Raw genomic sequence first — 19,900 nt, 5'->3', positions numbered from 1 at the left:
TTGCGGAGCATTAATAACATTACAGTTTATTTTGTTTGTGGTCTGGTTTTAACACTTTTTAAGTGCTTATAAAACTCTTCAAAACTGCACATAGGGCATTTTGGGGAGAGTTTTTCACGCTTGTAAAAAGTCAGTCTAATGCTCCTACTAAAGCTCATTAACTCCTGTCTAATACCCCATACTAAAGCTCATTAACGCCTATAATAAAGCTATAGGAACGTTTGGTGAGAGTTAGAAATTTAGTCATGTGTGAACAAGCCCTTAAAAGAGAGGCCAATAATGGATTTGGAGTGGTGATTGATTTTTCTTCAGCCCAAGCCACCAAAGGCAAGACAAGGGGACATACTTATTCTAATGTTATTCACGGTTTGTGGGTCAATTTCCTGCACCATTCCAAGATCATGACTGGATGCGTTGCTTGGTAATATTTTAATGGATTGGGAAATCCATGGCCCAGTGTACTTTACGGAGAAGAAGAAAATTAAAAGGGGATTTAGACAAAAGGAAACTTAGTGTTACTAAACCCAGGACCCTGCATTCACTCTATCTGGTCTCCCACAGAACACAGACCATGTAAATGCAGTAATTTTAGTAATTTCATAAGCTGCTAAATACCTTTTCTCATCAGCAGTGTATAACAGTCTTGTGACTTCTATCAGTATTCAGCAGAGCACCGGTTAAAGCTTGTAGGAGTTTTCATTCTCTCCTGATTGTCATATGAGGCTGCATAACCTCTGACCCTCTGTCTTGCCAGTGCTGATCGGCCCTGGGCAGATCACATACACCCTCCCAAGAAAAAAAACTCTCTAGCAATGCATACCAAATTGAGCGTGTGTAGCTTGCCCCCAAGGCTCTGTTCTATCAGCAGATGGATTGGGGATAGTAGAAGGGGAGGATCAGTTTAATCTGGTTTCCACGGTGAGTAAAACCAGCATGCTTTACTGCATTTACAGGTTGATTTTTCTGTTCTGGGTTTAGTAACACTTTAAAAATTCCTGACAAAGATATCTTGGGAATGAAAGGTGTAGAGTAACTGATATTCATTTTCAAAATCGCATTTCTACCAAAGTAAGAGGATTTACTCCCAAGTATCCGAGATCCTGCTTATTTTCTTATAGGATAGACGGAAAGTTTGTTGTGAACATCTTGTCAATCATTTTTGTCCCTAGATACAAAGTGGAGTTAGATGAGCAGTTGACAAAATGTAGAGAGATAGTTGCTAAGCAAGTGGGATGAAGTGTGATGTTGAGGGCCTCTTATGATAGTTGACATTATACAGGGAGGTTCCATATACACTATATTGCCAAAGTATTGGTCGGCCTGCCTTTACAAGCACATGAACTTTAATGGCATCCCCGTCTTAGTTCGTAGGGTTCATTATTAAGCTGGCCCACTCTTTGCAGCTACAAAAGCTTCAACTCTTCCTGGAAGGCTGTCCACAAGGTTTAGGAGGGTGTCTATGGGAAGGTTTGACCGTTCTTCCAGAAGCGCATTTGTGAGGTCAGGTACTGATGTAGGATGAGAAGGCCTGGCTCACAGTTTCCGCTCTAATTTATCTTGAAGGTGTTCTATCAGGTTGAGGTCAGGACTCTGTGCAGGCCAATCAAGTTCCTCCACCCCAAACTCACTCATCCATGTCTTTATAGACCCTGCTTTGTGCACTGGTGCACAGTCATGTTGGAACAGGAAGGGTCCATCACCAAACTGTTCCCACAAAGTTGAGGACATGAAATTGTCCAAAATGTCTTTGGTATGCTGACACCTTAAGAGTTCTCCTCACTGGAACTAAGGAGCCAAGCCCAATGCCTGAAGAGTAACCCCACACCATAATCCACCCTCCACCAAACTTTTCACTTGGCACAAAGCAGTCAGGCAAGTACCCTTCTCCTGGCAACTACCAAACCCAGACACGTCCATTGGATTGCCAGACAGAGAAGTGTGATTTGTCACTCCAGAGAACACGTCTTCACTGTTCTAGAGCCCAGTGGCTACGTGCTCTGCACCACTACATCTGACACTTTGTATTGCACTTGGTGATGTACAGCTTGGAGGCAGCTGCTCGGCCATGGAAACCCATTCCTTGAAGCTCTCTATGTACGGTTATGCTAATCTGAAGGCCACATGAAGTTTGGAGGTCTTTATCTATTGACTCTGCAGACAGTTGGCGACTTCTGCGCACTGTGTGCTTCAGCATGCGCTGACCCCTTTCTGTCATTTTACGTGGCCTACCACTTGGTGGCTGAGTTGCTGGTTTTCCCAGTTGCTTCCACTTTGTTATAATACCTCTAACAGTTGACCGTGGAATATTTAGTAGCCAGGAAATGTCACGGATGGACTTATTGCACAGGTGGCAACCTATCACGGTACCATGCTTGAATTCACTGAGCTGCTAAGAGCGACCCATTCTCAAATGTTTGTAGAAGCAGTCTGCATGCCTAGGTGCTTGATTTTATACACATGTGGCCATGGAGGTGATTGGAACCTGAATCCAATGATTTTGAGGGGTGTTCCAATACTTTTTGGCAATATAATGCATGTTAAATTTCGTAATAAATTTGGGAAGGTGCAGTAACAAAAAAAGGGGAAGATAGCCTCACTGACCCCACAGCTGCAGTAGGTGTTTAGTAGATGGCTTCAAATCATTGACACACTTTCCCCAACCCAGTATGGTGAAAGGTAGCTTTCAGGAAATGCCAGTTGAGTGCTTTTTCCTCATGGGTTTAAAGAAGACTCATGCTGACTGCATATGTATGGACTAGCTGTATGGCATTTAGAATTCTTTTTAATAGTATTGTCTTTTGCTTTTCTGCCAGGCATGAAGGCCACTTGGTCTAAATGAATAATCAATTGCAACAATGAGAGTAATCTGTTGGCCAGGATTTTGGTGAAAATTTAAGTCCGCATGTCCATATTTTTTTTTCTATGGAGTTTGGAAAGTCTGTGCGTGGCCCCTGTCTGCAGATCACATCAGCCATTTACAGGTCTATTCACAGGGTTCTGTGAATGAAAGACTACTACAAGTCCCATCTTCCACTGTGACAGAGAGACTCTAAGATCTCAAAAGAGCACAAGTGCAGTGATATAATCGAACTTGTAATCCATTGGTTATTTCCTCCAGCCCCTTAATGCCGTGGCTGTACCCTGGAGCTAGGGTACAGCCTGAAGGAGGCTCTGCTTTGCACCCGTAATGCACTGATTGCAGTTGCAATGCTCTGAAGGCTTCAGTGCAAAATCTGAACAAAAGTACATTTTTTTTAATCTTCTCAATGTGGGTGCATTTTTATTTTCCAAATGCCTTTTTTTTTTTAAATGTTAGAATTTATTTTTTTTTTAGATATGTTTAGCGGCGTTTGATCATTCTAGTCGAACTATAAATCATGGCTTGGGTCATGATCCCTTCGTTGGCATACAATGTGAACTCAGCAGGCACACCTGGCCAGTCCTGGAGGGGTTGCTGGAAAGTTCCCCTTAGGTGAGGCTAGCATTAGCAGCTTAATTATTATAGTGGACACGCCTAAAAGCTGCATTGCTGGTATATAATGAGCTGTTTTAGGTGACATTCCTTTCTCCAGCACACTTACTTTGCTATTTACTAAATGTCAAACTAGCTTATCTATACTCCATATGCACTGATCTAATTGAGCTCTTTTTATATTAATGTTACGACCAAGGGTTCTACTTACCATATTTTTCGCTCCATAAGACGCACCTGACCATAAGACGCACCTAGGTTTTAGAGGCAGAAAACAGGAAAAAAAATATTCTGAGCCAATGGACTGCAGACACAGTACAGGAGATGACCAGAGACTGCGGACACAGCAGAGGAGATGACCAGAGACTGCGGACACAGCAGAGGAGATGACCAGAGACTGCGGACACAGCAGAGGAGATGACCACAGACTGCGGACACAGCAGAGGAGATGACCAGAGACTGCGGACACAGCAGAGGAGATGACCACAGACTGCGGACACAGCAGAGGAGATGACCACAGACTGCGGACACAGCAGAGGAGATGACCACAGACTGCGGACACAGCACAGGAGATGACCGCTAACCTTTGGGGAGGGGGGGGGGAGCAGGTACCCGCTCTTACTTCCGCGGAGTTGTTCTTTGGTTAGTGTCCGCTCTGCAGCGGGACCTTACCTGTTCCTCTATCCAGCGGCGCGCTGTCTTCCCGGCTTCTGTAGTGTGGGCGCTCGACTTGACAGCCGGGAGCCCAGTGCACATGAGCGAGAAGCGCTGTGCTTTGTGATTGGTCCGGCGGCTTCTGGGACCTGTCATATGTCCCAGGTGCCGCCTTACCATTCACAAAGCGCACTGCTTCTTGCGCATGCGCACTTGGCACCCGGCCGTCAAGCCGAGCGCCCACACCACAGAAGCCGGGAAGACAGCGCGCCGCTGGATAGAGGAACAGGTAAGGTCCCGCTGCAGAGCTGAGCGGCCGGCCCGGTATTCTGACACGGCAGCGATGGAAATACCGGACCAGCCGCTCCATAGGACGCACTGACATTTTCCCCCCTTTTTTTGGGGGAAAAAAGTGCGTCTTATGGAGCGAAAAATACAGTAGGTACTACATGTCCGTGTTCATGGCATTTTATGTCTGTAGGGTGCCTGCAACTCCAGAACAGCCTACAGAAAAACTTGCATAGCTTGTTTGTAATCCTTGGTTCCCATTTTTACAATGATCGGAAAGCTATGGGAGTGTGTTATATCAACATAAACATGCAAGCAATAATTTGTCTGATATACTGTAAATATTTTATTAAAACAATTATTGATTTATGTAGTAGCCAGTGCCGGGCCAGCTTTTAGTTGGGCCCATAGTAGTACTGTTGTCTGCTATAAATAAAGTTCTCCTTTTTTGCTGCTTAGTGCATAGACCTAAATACTTTGGGCCATTTGTAGTTCTGGGGATTGCTCATGTACATTTTTAAGATGATGATTAGTAAACATTTCACAGTGTTTTATGAATAAACTATAATGACCTGCGTCCGTGAGGACGTCGATGACGAAACGCGTAGGGAGGAGCTTGATTGATGTGACGTCATTACGTTTTTGGCTGCCAGCTACTGCGCATGTGCTGAGTAGCCAGGCTCGTTTATGTGATTGCTGTTATGCTGTTGATGCTGGTGTCGGCTGGGACACCTCTTGAGTAAGTGCAATGAGTACCTAATAAAGGAATTGGTTTTTATAATATTGCACCATGAAGTCTTTCTGTTTCTCTCGAGTGCTTGGCATTTCCCCCCATGGATACGTTTGAAGGTGGTCCTTTATCTATTGGAGAAGTGGATTTTCGATTAACTACAAAGTTTTTCATCCTGTTATTTCGATCGATGAGGATCGGTGTGTTGCAGAGTTTCCGTTTCTGAAGATATATTTATGGATGATCTGCCATTATATTATCAAGGTTTTTTGGTGAAATTTTTCATATTTAGACACTTTTTTTGCACAAAAGTTTTTTTAAATTTTTTTTGTGGTATTGGCATATATATATTTTTTTTTCTGGACTTATGATTTGATGATTTCTTTATATATATTTATATATTTATACACATTTACTAGCGCAAATTATTTATTTATTGGTACATATTCTGATGTTGCCCATATACACTGGACTAAGCATCCTAATTGCTGGAAGACTCTGAAGAACTAATATTCTTGGTGCAAACTGCTTTTACAAATGTTTGATAGACATACTGTGTTAATAATAATGGCAGCACAGTGGCTAAATGATTATCACACACTTAGTACTGGCAGTACTAGGGTCATTGTTTCGAATCCTAACTACGGCACCACCTGCCTGGAGTTTGCATGTTCTCCCTGTGCCTGCATGGGTTTTCTCCGGGTACTTCCTCCAAAGACATGCTGGTAGGTGAATCGGCTCCTGTCTAAATTGTCCCTAGTATGTGTATGTATGAAGGTGAGTTAGGGACCTTAGATTATACACCCCTTAAGGGTTAGGGACTGATGTGAATGTACAATATATATGTAAAGTGCTGCGTAAATTGACGGCGCTATACAAGTACCTGAAATAAATAAATAGCTGCACAGTAAATTGGTCTTTGTATATATATTTTTTCTTGAATTTTGAATATCATTGCTCTTTTTAAAGACTACAATCTAAGCCAGCCCCTCCTGATCCTCCACAACCCTGCGCTCCAGTGAGTGCTAGAGGGGCAGAAAAGAGAGTTGGTGACACAGTCACTGCTCTCTGCTCAGAGTGATCGCCGTGTTTGATCGCAGAGCCGGTGGGGAACAAATTCAGTGTTGGATCAATGCTCCACCTAGGCGAGGTGTGTGTGTGTGTGTGTGTGTGTGTGTGTGTGTGTGTGTGTGTGTGTGTGTGTGTGTGTGTGTGTGTGTGTGTGTGTGTGTGTGTGTGTGTGTGTGTGTGTGTGTGTGTGTGTGTGTGTGTACATTTTTTTTTTTTTTTTTTTTTTTTTTTTTTTTTTTCTAAAGCCCAAACTACTTTAATAATTTTCTGAAATATATCTTTGTGATGTCTTTGGCCCTCCTGTGTGTTTAAAATGTCTGAATCCTGTTAGACCTGTAGGAATATTTGGCTGCCTATGCACTGTACACAGAAAATTGAACTATGGGGTTTTTGCATTTCTCCAGATCAACTGCAAGTTTAAGGTTCTGAGAATGCAAGGTATCTACATTTTGGCTAAATGCCTGTGGTATTTTTATTTTTGAGTGAAAGTAATGTAAGCAGATTGCATTAGAAATGTAAGAATATAACAAAAAATTCCAGTCTATTTACTTCAGTTACTGCGGGGCTTTGTTGAGTCATTTAAATGTAGCTGAACAGGTTGAGCACTGTGACAAAACTGAATGCTACATTGACCTATTAATAATAAATTAGATTTGAATATGTGAATGTATTTCTGAACACTGGCTGTACATGATCTGCTAATCTGTTTGTGCCTTTGAGCAAGCTGGCAGTATGCGCAGTACTTTCTTGTTACAAGATGTATTGCATTTTCAATGAAATATTTATTTCCTTTTAAACCTCCGGGAAGAATATATTGGTTAATCACGGTCAAAAATTTCCCAGCACACTTACCATCTAAGTACAAAAATACATAGACTGCGCTAGTAATAAAATATTAAAAAAATGTTAAAATAAAAAACCGTGACAAAAATATATTAAAATATAATAAATCATGTAAAACTCCCAAAAAACAAAAATATCAAAACAAAATCATATCAAACATATAAAGTCCCAAAAATATATAATAGTAATGAAAAAATTCAAACGAAATTCACCAAGTGTGTCCACCACCAAATAAAATGCATAAACTCACCAGAGCAATATGCTGATCATATTATAAACCAGCATAAACACTTTTCTGCTCTGGGAGCAATGATCTATAGACAGTTGAGACAGAAGCTTGTCTTGGAAAAAATGATCTCCACTACCCCTGGAGCAATACTCTGCAGGAGATTCTGTGACTCTGTAGATCCACTTCATTCAGAGTATTTTCCAGGGGTAGTGGAGATCATTTTTTCCCAGACAAGCTTCTGTCTCAACTGTTTACAGATCATTGCTCTGTTTGATATGATTTTGTTTTGATATTTTTGTTTTTTGTGAGTTTTACATGATTTATTTTTTAATATATTTTTGTCACGGTTTTTTATTTTAATATTTTTTTATTTTTTTACTAGCGCAGTCTATGTATTTTTGTACTTCTATGCACCTTATTACAGGGTAGATTTTGCAGCTGGTATTATTGATATACAATTTTGACTGTAATAATGATCACTATTATTGTTCTGGCACCACCTATATTAATTCATTCACACTTACTTTTTTTTTTTTTTTTTTTTTTTTTTTTTAGCAGGCTAGATGGTGACGGTCTAACCATGCACGTTAAAAACAGAGGGTTTAGTTGCAATATCCCATTAAAAGTAAAATGACAAAACTAATTTTTTTTCAATAGTCACCTTCCATCCAGAAAATTGCTTGATTTACCCCATCAGCATATTCAGTGTTAATGGGGGAATCCCTCCCGCGGAGCTGTTGTACACAGTGATCATTGCTAGTGGCTATAGCCACTGGCAATAATCACATGAAAAGTCCGACAGGCTGGTTGTACCAAAGTAGATTGTTGTACGACTTTGGTACAGTCAGCCGTCCCATAAATGGTTTGAATCTTGGCCGGTCTCTGGTGAACCATCCGAAATTCGAACAATCTGTGGCCAGCTTTAATATAAGGTGATTGTTATTTGTCTTTTGTATAGCTTTTTTTTTTTTTTTTTTTTTTCAAATTTGGGTCCTCAGATTTAAAAGTTAGTTTAAAACTCTTGAGCTAAGCTATCATGCTTTTGGAATTCATATTCATGATTATATATTAAGGGTACTTTCACACAGGAGTTTTTGAAGCGTTTTTTGCGTTTTAAAAAGCACGTCCGAAAAGCTCAAGAAAAACTCTTTCCTATGTATGTGAATGTAGATATGTATGTTTTCACACTGAGACGTTGCACGTGCGGTATAAAATCCTGCTTGCGGCATGTTTGGTGAGTTAAAAAAAGCCTCTTCCCATTAAAATCAATGGAAAGTGCCTTTTTGGTGCAGTTTTTATGTCACGTGTCCTTTTAAAAACGCTCAAAAAGTGCGCTAAAAACGCCTATACGTTTTTGCGGCAAATCAGTGTGAAAGTAGCCTAAGTGTACATTTTTAAAACAAAGATTATATGTATAGTAACATCAGCTTAACATGTTTAAACTTAATAAAAATGACCCCAAACCATTTTAGTTTTCTTCAGAACCGCAAACGCCAACTAGAGTCTCTTGTGCTTTTTTGTTTCCTACTATCTTCTCCTGATTCTTACTATAGGTCAGTAATGCTGTTTGTCGCATTTAGCAAGCAATAGTTCATGGAGGTGGCATACTGATTAGTATTTGCATAATAGAACACTTGCATATTTGCATCATGGGACGTAATAGAATAGACTTCTAGCTATCTGCTATTAAAATAGTAATGAACCCTCCGCACTAGTCCCAGCAAACTGTACTTCTTACCCCAGCACTTGCAGTTTACAATTATCAATGCTGCTGGCTCCTGCTGTCTGTTTTGCATCCCTGAACTTCCAGTCTTCACAGGAAAGAGTTAACGGTGTTGGCTTGGAGGCGCGAGGAGCAGGGCAGTTTCTTGCCATCCTAGACTATGGGGCTGTGTGTTTCTATTGATGTACACATTGCAGGGAGACATACCTTTTAGTTCTTGCATGAAAGGGTGGCTCCATAAAACACTACAAGAGAAATGAGCCACCCTGAAATGTGGGGCAATGGTTATTTCATCAGTTTTAAAATGGAACATAGGCAAGGATTAAGGCCCCATCCACAACGGGCATTTAGCAGATAAATCTGATTTCTGGCCATTCATCCCTGGGTGCATACTTCCCCTCAACATTCGTACAGCTAAGTGCACTGTCCAGCCATAGCCGCTTTCAGACTCTCATAGTGTTTTGACAAGCTGCTGAACATGACACCTTTGCATCTGCCTGCAGCTTAGGACTCATGTACATTGCAGCTGATAAACTCACGTTTAGGAGCTGTTCAGCATTTTTTTCGGCAGCCCCTGAACTCACCCTAATGTTTTTTCCTATGTGTCCATGTACACATCTTCGTTTACAGACATTTGAGTTTAGTTGTGTTTTTGAACGCAGAAATCTTGCGTTCAGCAGTCAATTTTATCAGCGTTTCAAACGCAAAATGCTTGTAAACGCGGCAAATCGCATTTATAAGCGTTTGCATTTGAAATTTTTTTTTTTCTTTAACTCTTCCAGTTCCCAATGCTGTTCAGAGCCCTTTTTCATAATGAAAAATGCAAGCAAAGCGTTTTCAAGGTACTCAAATGGACAAAACCCTGAACACAGGATGGAGCAAGCTTGGTAGGAACTACCAAGCTTGTCACACATTGTAATGACCAATTCACACCTCAGACCTCTCCCACCCTTGGAAACAAAAGATATGTTAATGACCATTCACACCTTGAATTCCTCCTGAAGACCCCCTACCAGGTGGCCTTAATGACTCCCTCCACCAGACACCTTTCCCACCCTTGGAAACAAAAGAAATGTTAATGAGCAACTCACACCTAATTATATCAACACATACTGCTGTCCCTGCTTCTACTCTCTGTATTTATCTGAAACAGTCTGAAATGGTTAATAATTTACCACTTTTCAGTGCATTCTGAGCATTTGGGAGATTCTACTGTATTTTTATAGTTAAACGCTTCTAAACGTAAACGCGTTATGCAAACACAGCTACACAGACTTTTAACCTACGTTTTCCAGCAGTCAGTTTCCATTGTTCAAAAGTGTCCCATGTGCATGGGGCCTTAACACCAGAGCTCCATGTAAGGGGTTAAATCCAGTGTGCATGGGGCCTAAAAGATTAAAAAAAGCTGCATATTCAATAAGCGATTTAAATCAGCTGCTGAAAAATTGAATATTTAATATCACTTTTTATACCGGCCATACACTGGTAGAAAATTGTTTGAAAAAGTGTTCGGCTTTCAAAACGTTAGTGAGCTAATTTTGATTATCGAAAGGCAAGGTTTTTTGACAAATGGTGAACAGTCTTGTCGGATTTTTTTGATCCTTAACGATTTCTAAACATTAATAGTGGAATCTATCAAAACCAGTTAAAAAAAAAAGTCTACAGTGCATGCGCATGCTAAGAAGTAACCTCTTAAGTGTAATTGACAAAAAATGTACCCTTTTATTATCTATCGATATATCAATAACTGGGGGACAGATATCGATACAATGATGGTGTTATTGCATGCACGTTTGAAAAAAAATGGTCAGATTTATGAAAGATCTATCAAACAATTTTCTAACCATGTGCGGCCAGCATACGTCTAGGTGATAGTTTTGTTTAGCTTTAGATGAATGGATGTTAGATTTCGTCACTTCTGCCAACTGGATCTCTTTGAATATGTTTGTAGTCCTGTTTAGAGTTTCTTCTAAACCCAGGACCCTGCATTCACTCAATCTGGTCTCCCACAGTACACACAACATGGAAATGCAATTATTTTAGTAAATATAAACTGCTAAATACCTTTTCTGATCGGCAGCATATAGCAGTCTTGTGACTTCTGTCAGTGTCTGCCCGAGCACTGGTTAAAGCTTGTAGGAGTTTTCATTCTCCTCTGACTGACCTATGAGGCTGCATTACCCCTGACCTTCTGTCTGGCCAGTGCTGATCGGCTCTGTGCTGATCCAAAACAAAAAACCTCTCTAGCAATACACACCAAACTGAGCATGTGCAGAGTTCTTCCTAGGGCTATGTACTATCTGCAGATGGATTGGGGACAGAAGGAGGATCAGGGAAGACAGGATCAGAACAGCTTTTTTACACAATGAAGATTAACCCCTTAGTTTCCACGGTGAGTATAAGGAGCATGCTTTCCTGCATATCTAGACGGATTTTACTGTTGTGGGTTTAGTAACACTTTAAATATAAATGAGCTGTACATGTTCCAGGATCTTGCATTCCTTTGAACATAAATGTGCGTCATAACCTGGGGATCTATTGAACATAAAAAGGTTAGCTCCTCCCAACATCACTGCCTAAAGGGTACAGCTAGGCTATGTGTGAAATACAGACATTCTATGTGTCAGTCATATTCTCTCCGACTCTCTTCTATTACCAGTTTGTATTGCTAATGAAAACTACTATTGTTTGTTGGACCTGATGCATGGTGGCTTTGTTACTGTGATGCTTTCTGGTATCCTCGTGATTCTTCATAATTATTGTATCTATACACAGCCTACATAGGCATTTTAAGGAAATGTCCTCAAATTAAATACTTCTCTGTTCTCGTTTCAGACAGTCAGCTCTTTAACAGCGAAGCTCATGTTAGATTGTAAGCTTCTGTGTTGCAGTGACTTTCTTACCTTCTGTTGTGTTTGTTTATATTTTGTTTTGTGATTTCTGCTTACTCTATTACTTGATACATGGTGTCCATGTGTAAATCGTCACTTATTCACTCCCTTGTCATATCACTCGACTACTGTAACTCCCTCCTCATTGGCCTACCTCATCGCAGGCTATCCCCCCTCCAGTCTATCATGAAAGCTGCTGCCAGACTCATCCACCTTACTAACCGTTCTGTATCTGCCACCCCTCTCTGCCAATCCCTCCACTGGCACCCAGGTGCCCAACGGATAAAATTCAAAACGCTAACAATGACATATAAAGCCATCCACAACACTGCCCCAATTTACATAACCGATCTTATCTCTAAATATCACCCAAACTGTACACTCTGCTCCTCGCAAGACCTCTTACTCTCTAGCTCCCTTATCTCCTCCTCCCATGCTCGTCTCCAAGACTTCTCCAGGGCGTCCCCCATCCTCTGGAACTCCCTACCCCAATCTATCAGACTATCGCCTACTCTACTTACCTTTAGGCGATCACTGAAAACCTATCTCTTCAGGGAAGCCTATCCCGCCCTCTAACACTGGAATCCTCTACTCTTCCAACCACTCCATCCCCCACAGTTACTACCTATTGTACCATTCACCCCTCCCTCCTAGATTGTAAGCTCCAAGGAGCAGGGCCCTCAAATCCCTCTTGTATTGAACTGTATTGTTGCTGTATTGTCTCCCACTATAATGTAAAGCGCTGAGCAAACCGTTGGCACTATATAAATCCTGAATAATAATAGTTTCATGTGAGTTTAATTTCAGTGCAGATAACTGGTGATGCCTGGGACAATTTAGATAAATCCAGATTTCTAACATATTAACATGCATGTTTTTTTTTTTTCTTGTGCTTTTGACATCTGGCCTATCCCCTCCATTTGATTGTATGTTATGTTGGCCAGTAGGCCTTCTTATCATAGTGATGGATTAATAAGAACACATGGCAAGTCTAGGGGCAGCTGTCAAAACTTCCACTGTAAGGCTAAGTTCACACTAACTTTGTTATTAGACATTAGACAGGTGTTTGGGAAGCGTTTTTAACGCTCATCCAACGCCTGTGAAAATTCTGTACATAGCAGCATACAGTGCTGTTCACACTGAAGCGTTAGCATCGTGTCGCGTCAAAATTGACACCTCATGTTGAGTCGGGAGGAGTTGAAGCCTCCCATTCAAGTCTATGGTGATGCTCCTCAAACGCTTGGCAGGTGTTTGCGGGGCATTTGCGGAGCGTTAATACCATTTAAACCTCATTATAGGCATTTGTGGTGCGGTTTTAATGCTCGGCAAACGCCTAGGGCGTATTGGGGGTGTTTGAGGAGTGTTAAAACCGCTTCCCAAATGCCTGTATAACGCCTGTCAAATGCTATAGGGGCGTTTGGCAAGCGTTAGAAATTAGTCAAGTGTGAACGAGTCCTAACTGGCATGCTATAGTGGCTCAGGATTCAAGGCACTGCAAACGATGGAGGGGTCACTTAGTGTGTGTGTGTGTCTTGCATTGCCATAGACTAGTTTAACACTTGATTGATATGGGCTTATTTTTGCACGTATGGAATATCAGCCTAGGAACTGATTTTGTTGTTTGAACATTTTCTCCCAATCAGTTTTATAAACTTTCCACCCTTCTTGATGAGCTAGTGGCCTGTGATTTGGCCTTTGTCATCCCTGTAATAAAAGCTTTTCCATAATCTGTGTACAGTGCAATGCATCATATAGGTTAATAATTTAATGCACGGACAATATTTGAGTCAGCATCAGCAGATGTAAGCTGAAAGAGCCCTCTGATGATTGCTTTAAAAATAGAACGGCAGAAGGTGCAGAGCTGGTTAAACAAGATATGAAGAAACCAAACTAACTGTTCTGTATTAACCAATGCCTGCAGACGGATGACGATCCTTCGATAATTCTGTACTCTCCAGGTAATGGGGCTATTAATACATTGTAATCAAACAAATGGCGTAGCGCTATATTATAATCCTACACAGAAAATAGGATAATGACCATCTTAACAAATATATATACACAATAGCAAGATACCTTATTAATCTTAGATCTGACGGGATCTATCTGGAGGTAAATAGTGCAAAAAATGATGGTCCGATTTGGGACCTTCATACGTGACGATACCTGTCCCCCGACGGGACCAACCCAAAATAATCAAGTGAGATCCCAGAAGACAGATGCCGCCATCGGCCGGAGGTCAATACAGGGGACACTGCAGGAGGGACATCGCGGGAGCGCAGGACAAGGTAAGAGAAGAACAGATCCCGGAGCAGTGCCGCATGATAAGCCCGAGTGTAGCTCGGGGTTACCGCTTGTGGTACTGAAACTTTACCCCGAGCTACACTCAGGAATACCACCAGGGAGGTTAATACATTGTGTACTGCTCATTTTAGTAGGTGATTCTTAAAGCATCAAATGTTCATCATTTGCACACTGCTCTCCAAACTGAAAATTTAAAGTGTATGCCCAGCAATTTGTTTTATTTTTAGCATTGAATAGAGTTTGAAGAATTAGAGACCCTGTCAGGTTTTAAAGTCTATCAAGGGTTCCATTAGCCCCCAGTCACATCAGGTGCGATTCGGCATGCGATTTGCATGCCAGGTGACTTGCAAATCGTATGCCAAGTCACACCCTATTGTCTGCTAATAGTGCGGTTCCAACGTGGTCTGAGCACCACTGATTTCAGAAGTAGTACATGCACTACTTTTTGTTGCGATTTGCACAGACATCTGTGTCGGATGTCTTGGAAATCGGCAGGTCATCCAATTTTGAAATTTGTGCAATTTCACTGTAAGTCGCACAATTTCAAAATCTGCTTTGATGTGATCGGGGTGTGAGAGAGATTACTTAACAGGGGCGGACTGACCATTCGAGCCCTCGGGAAATGCCTGAGGGCCTGGGGTCAGTAGGGGGCCCCATGAGATGCCCCTGGTACCTTTCATTGGCTTTTTCATAGGCTTTTTTGGGTGTGGGCAAGGACACAGGGGCCCCATGATCCCTTATTGCCTGGGGGCCCCATGAGTTGTTAGTCCACCCCTGTTACTATCTAAGCAACAATGTTTCATCAGATAACCAGTAAGGAAAAATTCCCCACAACATTTTTATATATATTATATTTTATATTTCCTAAATAGAGGCAAGAACCCAAGTCAGCTTTTATTGTCGGCTCTGTCCCTATTGTAACAGAGAGCTGCCAATACACAGTGCAAATTTTGGCCAATTCCTGTTGGGCTCTGAATGCTACTGTGGGGCAAACGTTAAAAAATCTAGAGAGCTGATTTGAAAATTTGTTTGCATATCATGACTGCATCCTATGTGATGCAGTGACTGTTGTTCAGGTGTTCAGACAACTGCTATAGCTGGCAGGAAAGATTTCTCTATCCGCGCTAGTTGAACCTGGTTCACACTGGTGCAATTTCAGATGCGACTTGATTCACAAAGAGTCGCATGGCAATGGAAATCATATGGTTTTCAATGGAGCAGAGAATGATTTTGGTAAAGTTTCCTGTACTACTTTGGTGTGATTTTTGGCCCCATAGACTTCAATGGAAATGTACATAAATCATATGTACATGCGATAATGATGCAATTTGGACAGCCATTTTCATGGGTTTTTAACCCTCATCTCTAATCCAAGGAAATCCTTGGTCTCTGAAAACATTGCAACAGCATATGCTGGAGTGGTGCAACTGAATGTAAGGGGTTAATTGTTGAAGTAACTTGATCCAATAACACTGTTAGTCTGCTGGTGCTTTGATTGTAGTCCCAGAGCAGGAACATCTTTGCACAGGGTGAGATATGAGAGTGCAATCCGCATACCCTACATAACCTCTTATGCAGCAAATGGGAATACAAGAATGTTACGTCAGTGACCGATCCACTGCAGCTGCTGACATTATATCCAGGGTGGCAGCACCAAGCAGAATACATTAAAGCAGTTCTACAGACATTTTTTTTTCTTTTTATTAAAAAAAACAAACCTGTTATACTCACCTGCTCTGTGCAATGGTATTGCACAGAGCTGCTCCGAACTTCTCCTTCTGGGGATCCCCGTCTGGCACTGTCTTCTCCTCCTCTGTGTCTGCTCCCTTAACAAGCCCTTTTCTATGGGGGAAGACCTGCAGGCTTGCTCCAAAGCCGTGCTCCCTGCTCACAGGATTTGATTAACAGCAGCAAGATCCAATTGCTCTCGCTGCTACCCGATCCTCCTGTGAGAGGGCAAAGCCAGGGGAGAACTTCTACAGATGCATACAGCGCTGGATTGATACAGAGTTCAGGGAAGTTTGTTTTTTGTTTTTTTGTTTTTTTATTGGGTGGGCTGGGAGTGTGCACAGAAAGTGTCAAAATGTTTTTTACTTTAATGCAGGGAATGCATCAAAGTAAGAAAGAGGGAAAAAAAAAAGTGCAGCTTTGAAATCATGCTACTAAATCAGTGCAACTTCAAAGCTGACTGTTCAGTGCGACTTTATTGTGACTTGCTGATGCTTTATGTCAATGTAAGTTGCACAAACCTTGAAATTATTTTTGCATACCCTGGTTTGACATGACTTTGTTTCTAATATCGTGGTACTCTGGGATCGAAAACTGCTGAGTCAGTTGAATGTGCAGACTGTGTACTTTGCTGTCTTAGAGGGAAGTTGCACAACAAAGAATCATGTGGCAACAAGGGGTCTACACCACCCAACACATGGAAGCTCATCAAAACCACAGTTGATTTAAAAAAAACACAAATGGAGCTGACTTTCCAATTTTTGTATTTTAGTTGAAGTTTCCCTGAATGGCATTAGAATGCTGATTTTTAATGCTTGGAAGCAATTTAATTAATCTGAAAGCCTTCTCTCATACTTTGTAGCTTTTATGTATAAAGAGAATTTTGGCTTCTGTTTAATCTTGAGCTAAACAAATGTATTTGAACTATTGTTTATTGAGATGCTGTTCTTCACATTATTATTTATTATTAATATTATTATTATTATTATTATACAGGATTTATATAGCGCCAACAGTTTGTGTAGTGCTTTACAAAATTAAGGTTTTTTTTTTGTTTTTGTTTTTGTTTTTTCCCCGATCATGAAACTTTGATACATTTTCAAATGGGACCACAGGGTCTCAAATTGACTGAGATAGGGCTGTCACTGGGCCTTTTATAGGTTATTCACCTTTTTAGTCTTCAGACAGATGTAATTTTTGGCTCTGTGTAAATGTCACACAATACTGGAAAAATGATATTGTGGTTAATAACTAGAATTATAGTACATATTTTAAATTATATTTTTACATGCCTTTTATATTTTTCTCACCAAGCAGTCCAGCAAAAGCCTCAGCATATGGAGTTGTGATAACATAGAACACTGGATAAAAGATGACTGTTGCATGTACTCTTAGCATGTTATTTTGTTCCTGAATATAAACATACATAAGATTAAAATTAAAAAAGACCTTCATAGACTGGCCCCCACACTCGTAAACTGCTCATTCTTACCTCCCGTTGACCTCCATGTCAATATGGGTCATGGTAATAACCTTGTGATCAACAGCAAGAACCAGGTGATTGACACTTCTAGAAGTGTTAGTTCCCTCAGAAGATTTCAGCGGAGGATTCCTCAGGATTGGTGGTGCGGGCATTAGAGGTAAGTATGTTTCATCTTAATGGGTCCGTCATACAGGGTTAATTCACTTGAGTGTAGATGACCATACATCCTGTGAAAAAATACAAATGTTTCTGTGCCTGGAAGTCAAACAGTAGATGTTGAATACAGTCTCCTGTACAAATCAATGGCAAGTTGCAGCTATATTACGATAACCACACATCTGGACTTTTACTTGCATTCATCAGTCCCTATATATCTCTCAGATGTGCAGTTAGCAGCTCAAACAAAAGCCCAAAGGCTCTGTGCACACTAGCTTTTTTTTTTTTGTTTTTTTTATGTTAAGCTCAAAAAATGCTGTATAAAAACTGCTGATGGTAGCAGTTTTTTTAGTAGCGTTCAGAAGCATTTAGGTGCATTTAGCCGTTTTTTATCAGCGTTTTTACAGAACATGTAAAGATGAAAAAAAAACTATTAGGAGTGTTTTAGTAGCAGTTAGGAGTGTTTAGGAGCATTTAAAAAATCTCTACAAATTTTTTTTTTTTTTTTTTTTTTTCTGCTCCTAGACACTGAAGCTCAAAAATGCTAATAGCCTAAAGTAGTGTGCATGGACACATAGGTTAACACCATTTAGCATCTAGGAGCAGAAAAGAAAATGCTAATAACAGCTTCTAGGAGCGTAAAAAAAAACTAGTGTGCATGGAGCCTTGTAGTGACCATCTACAAATCTAAATAATACTCATTTTAATGTAAAATGTATATATGTTGTTATACAGGATTTATATAGTGCCAACAGTTTATGCATCGCTTTACAATGCAAGGGTGCAGATGGTACAATACAAATTGAATACAGGAGGATTCAGAGGGCCCTGCTCCTTTTAGAGCTTACAATCTAAGAGGGAGGGTCGAGAGATACAAAAGGTGATAACTGGGGGGATGGGCTGATGGACAAAATACATGTACAGTTGTTAGGTGGGGGCAGGATAAGCCTCTCTGAAAAGATGAGTTTTCAGGGATCGTTTAAAAGTGAACAGAGATGGAGATAGACTGACACATTGGGGAAGGGAGTTCCAGAGGATGGGAGCTGCTCTGGAGAAATCCTGGAGGCGGTGACAAGGGAGCTAGAGAGCAGAAGGACTTGGGAGGAATGAAGAGAACGATTTGGTTGGTATTTTGAGACTAGGTTAGCGATGTAGCTAGGGACTGAGTTGTGGATGGCTTTGTAAGTTGCTGTAAGTATCTTGAATTTTATTTGTTGGGTGAGTGGGAGCCAGTGGAGGGATGGGCAGAGAGGGGTAGCAGACACTGAACGCCTGTTAAAGTAGATGAGTCTGGCAGCAATATTCATGATAGACTGGAGGGGGGATAGCCTATACAAAGGTAAGCCAGTGAGGAGGGAGTTGCAGTAGTCAAGACGAGAGAATGTGGAGAAAATTAAAGTCGAAAATGGTTTGAAAAGCCCAGAGAATGTGGAGAAAATTAAAGTCGAAAATGGTTTGAAAAGCCCAAACTCCCAGTGCCTTGTGATATAAATGAATAAATTGTTGACACCGCTCTTCAAAATCCTTCCAGTTTTGTCACACAATGCCATGCCTACCACCTATGGAATAAAACTCACCAGAATTTAGGACATCCAAATGTTAGGGAGGTCTCATGTATAAATCCAACCACAGGCATCTAATCTGGAAAGTAGCTCACATCCTTCAAATTACATCTCGCATCAGGCAGATATCACCAATACAATAAGTGCATATAGTATGATACCATTTCATTATTTTTTACATACATTTTTTTTTTAATTTTCAAGAAACAGTAGTTACAGTAAAATGGACTGTCTCTAATTATTTTAAAAGTTTTTTTTTTGTTTTTTTTTTTTATTGCTGTCAGTGACCCAACTAGGGAGATCACTATTTATCACCAGAACAGAAAGTAATGGAAAATTCAATATTTGAATTGTCACTGGAATGGGAGTGGGGGGGACTCTTCCAATGGGGATGCTGTTTCAGTGGCAACTGTCAGAGAGGGGGGTTGTCTGCTTTTGGAGAGATTTCCTCTCTGTTATGTCCAATTCAAAAGATGAAGGAAAACATCAACAGGACACAGAGGGGAAAAAAACCTTATTGTAGAATTGTTTACTTTGTTTCTAAATGAATGGCTTAATATGGGATCTTGTATCCTCAGCGTTGGTTACATGCTGGAATATTATAAACTACAATGAAGAGCATTTATCAGAACTGGGACAGACTATTGAGCAGCTGTGCATGCCAACCAGTCAGTTTCTATCTTCAGTTTGTTCAATTGAGCTTTAAATATATAAGCTAGAAGCTGATTGGTTGCCATGCACAGCTGCTCCAGTTTTTTTTTATTAA

General features: G+C 40.8%; 1 protein-coding gene across 2 annotated transcripts in view; it reads left to right on the top strand.

Annotated features, from left to right (window-relative positions):
• TBC1D14 (TBC1 domain family member 14) overlaps window positions 1–19,900 on the top strand; it is a 170,860-nt gene that overhangs the window by 106,376 nt on the left and 44,584 nt on the right. The gene's annotated exons all lie outside the window — the stretch shown is intronic.

Source organism: Staurois parvus, unplaced genomic scaffold, assembly GCF_062004578.1.
Source record: "Staurois parvus isolate SC_StPar_1 unplaced genomic scaffold, SC_StPar_1.0 ptg000564l, whole genome shotgun sequence".
NCBI classification, from domain to species: domain Eukaryota; kingdom Metazoa; phylum Chordata; class Amphibia; order Anura; family Ranidae; genus Staurois; species Staurois parvus.
Note: the sequence above shows the minus strand (reverse complement) of the source record. Positions and strands in the feature narration are given on the sequence as shown.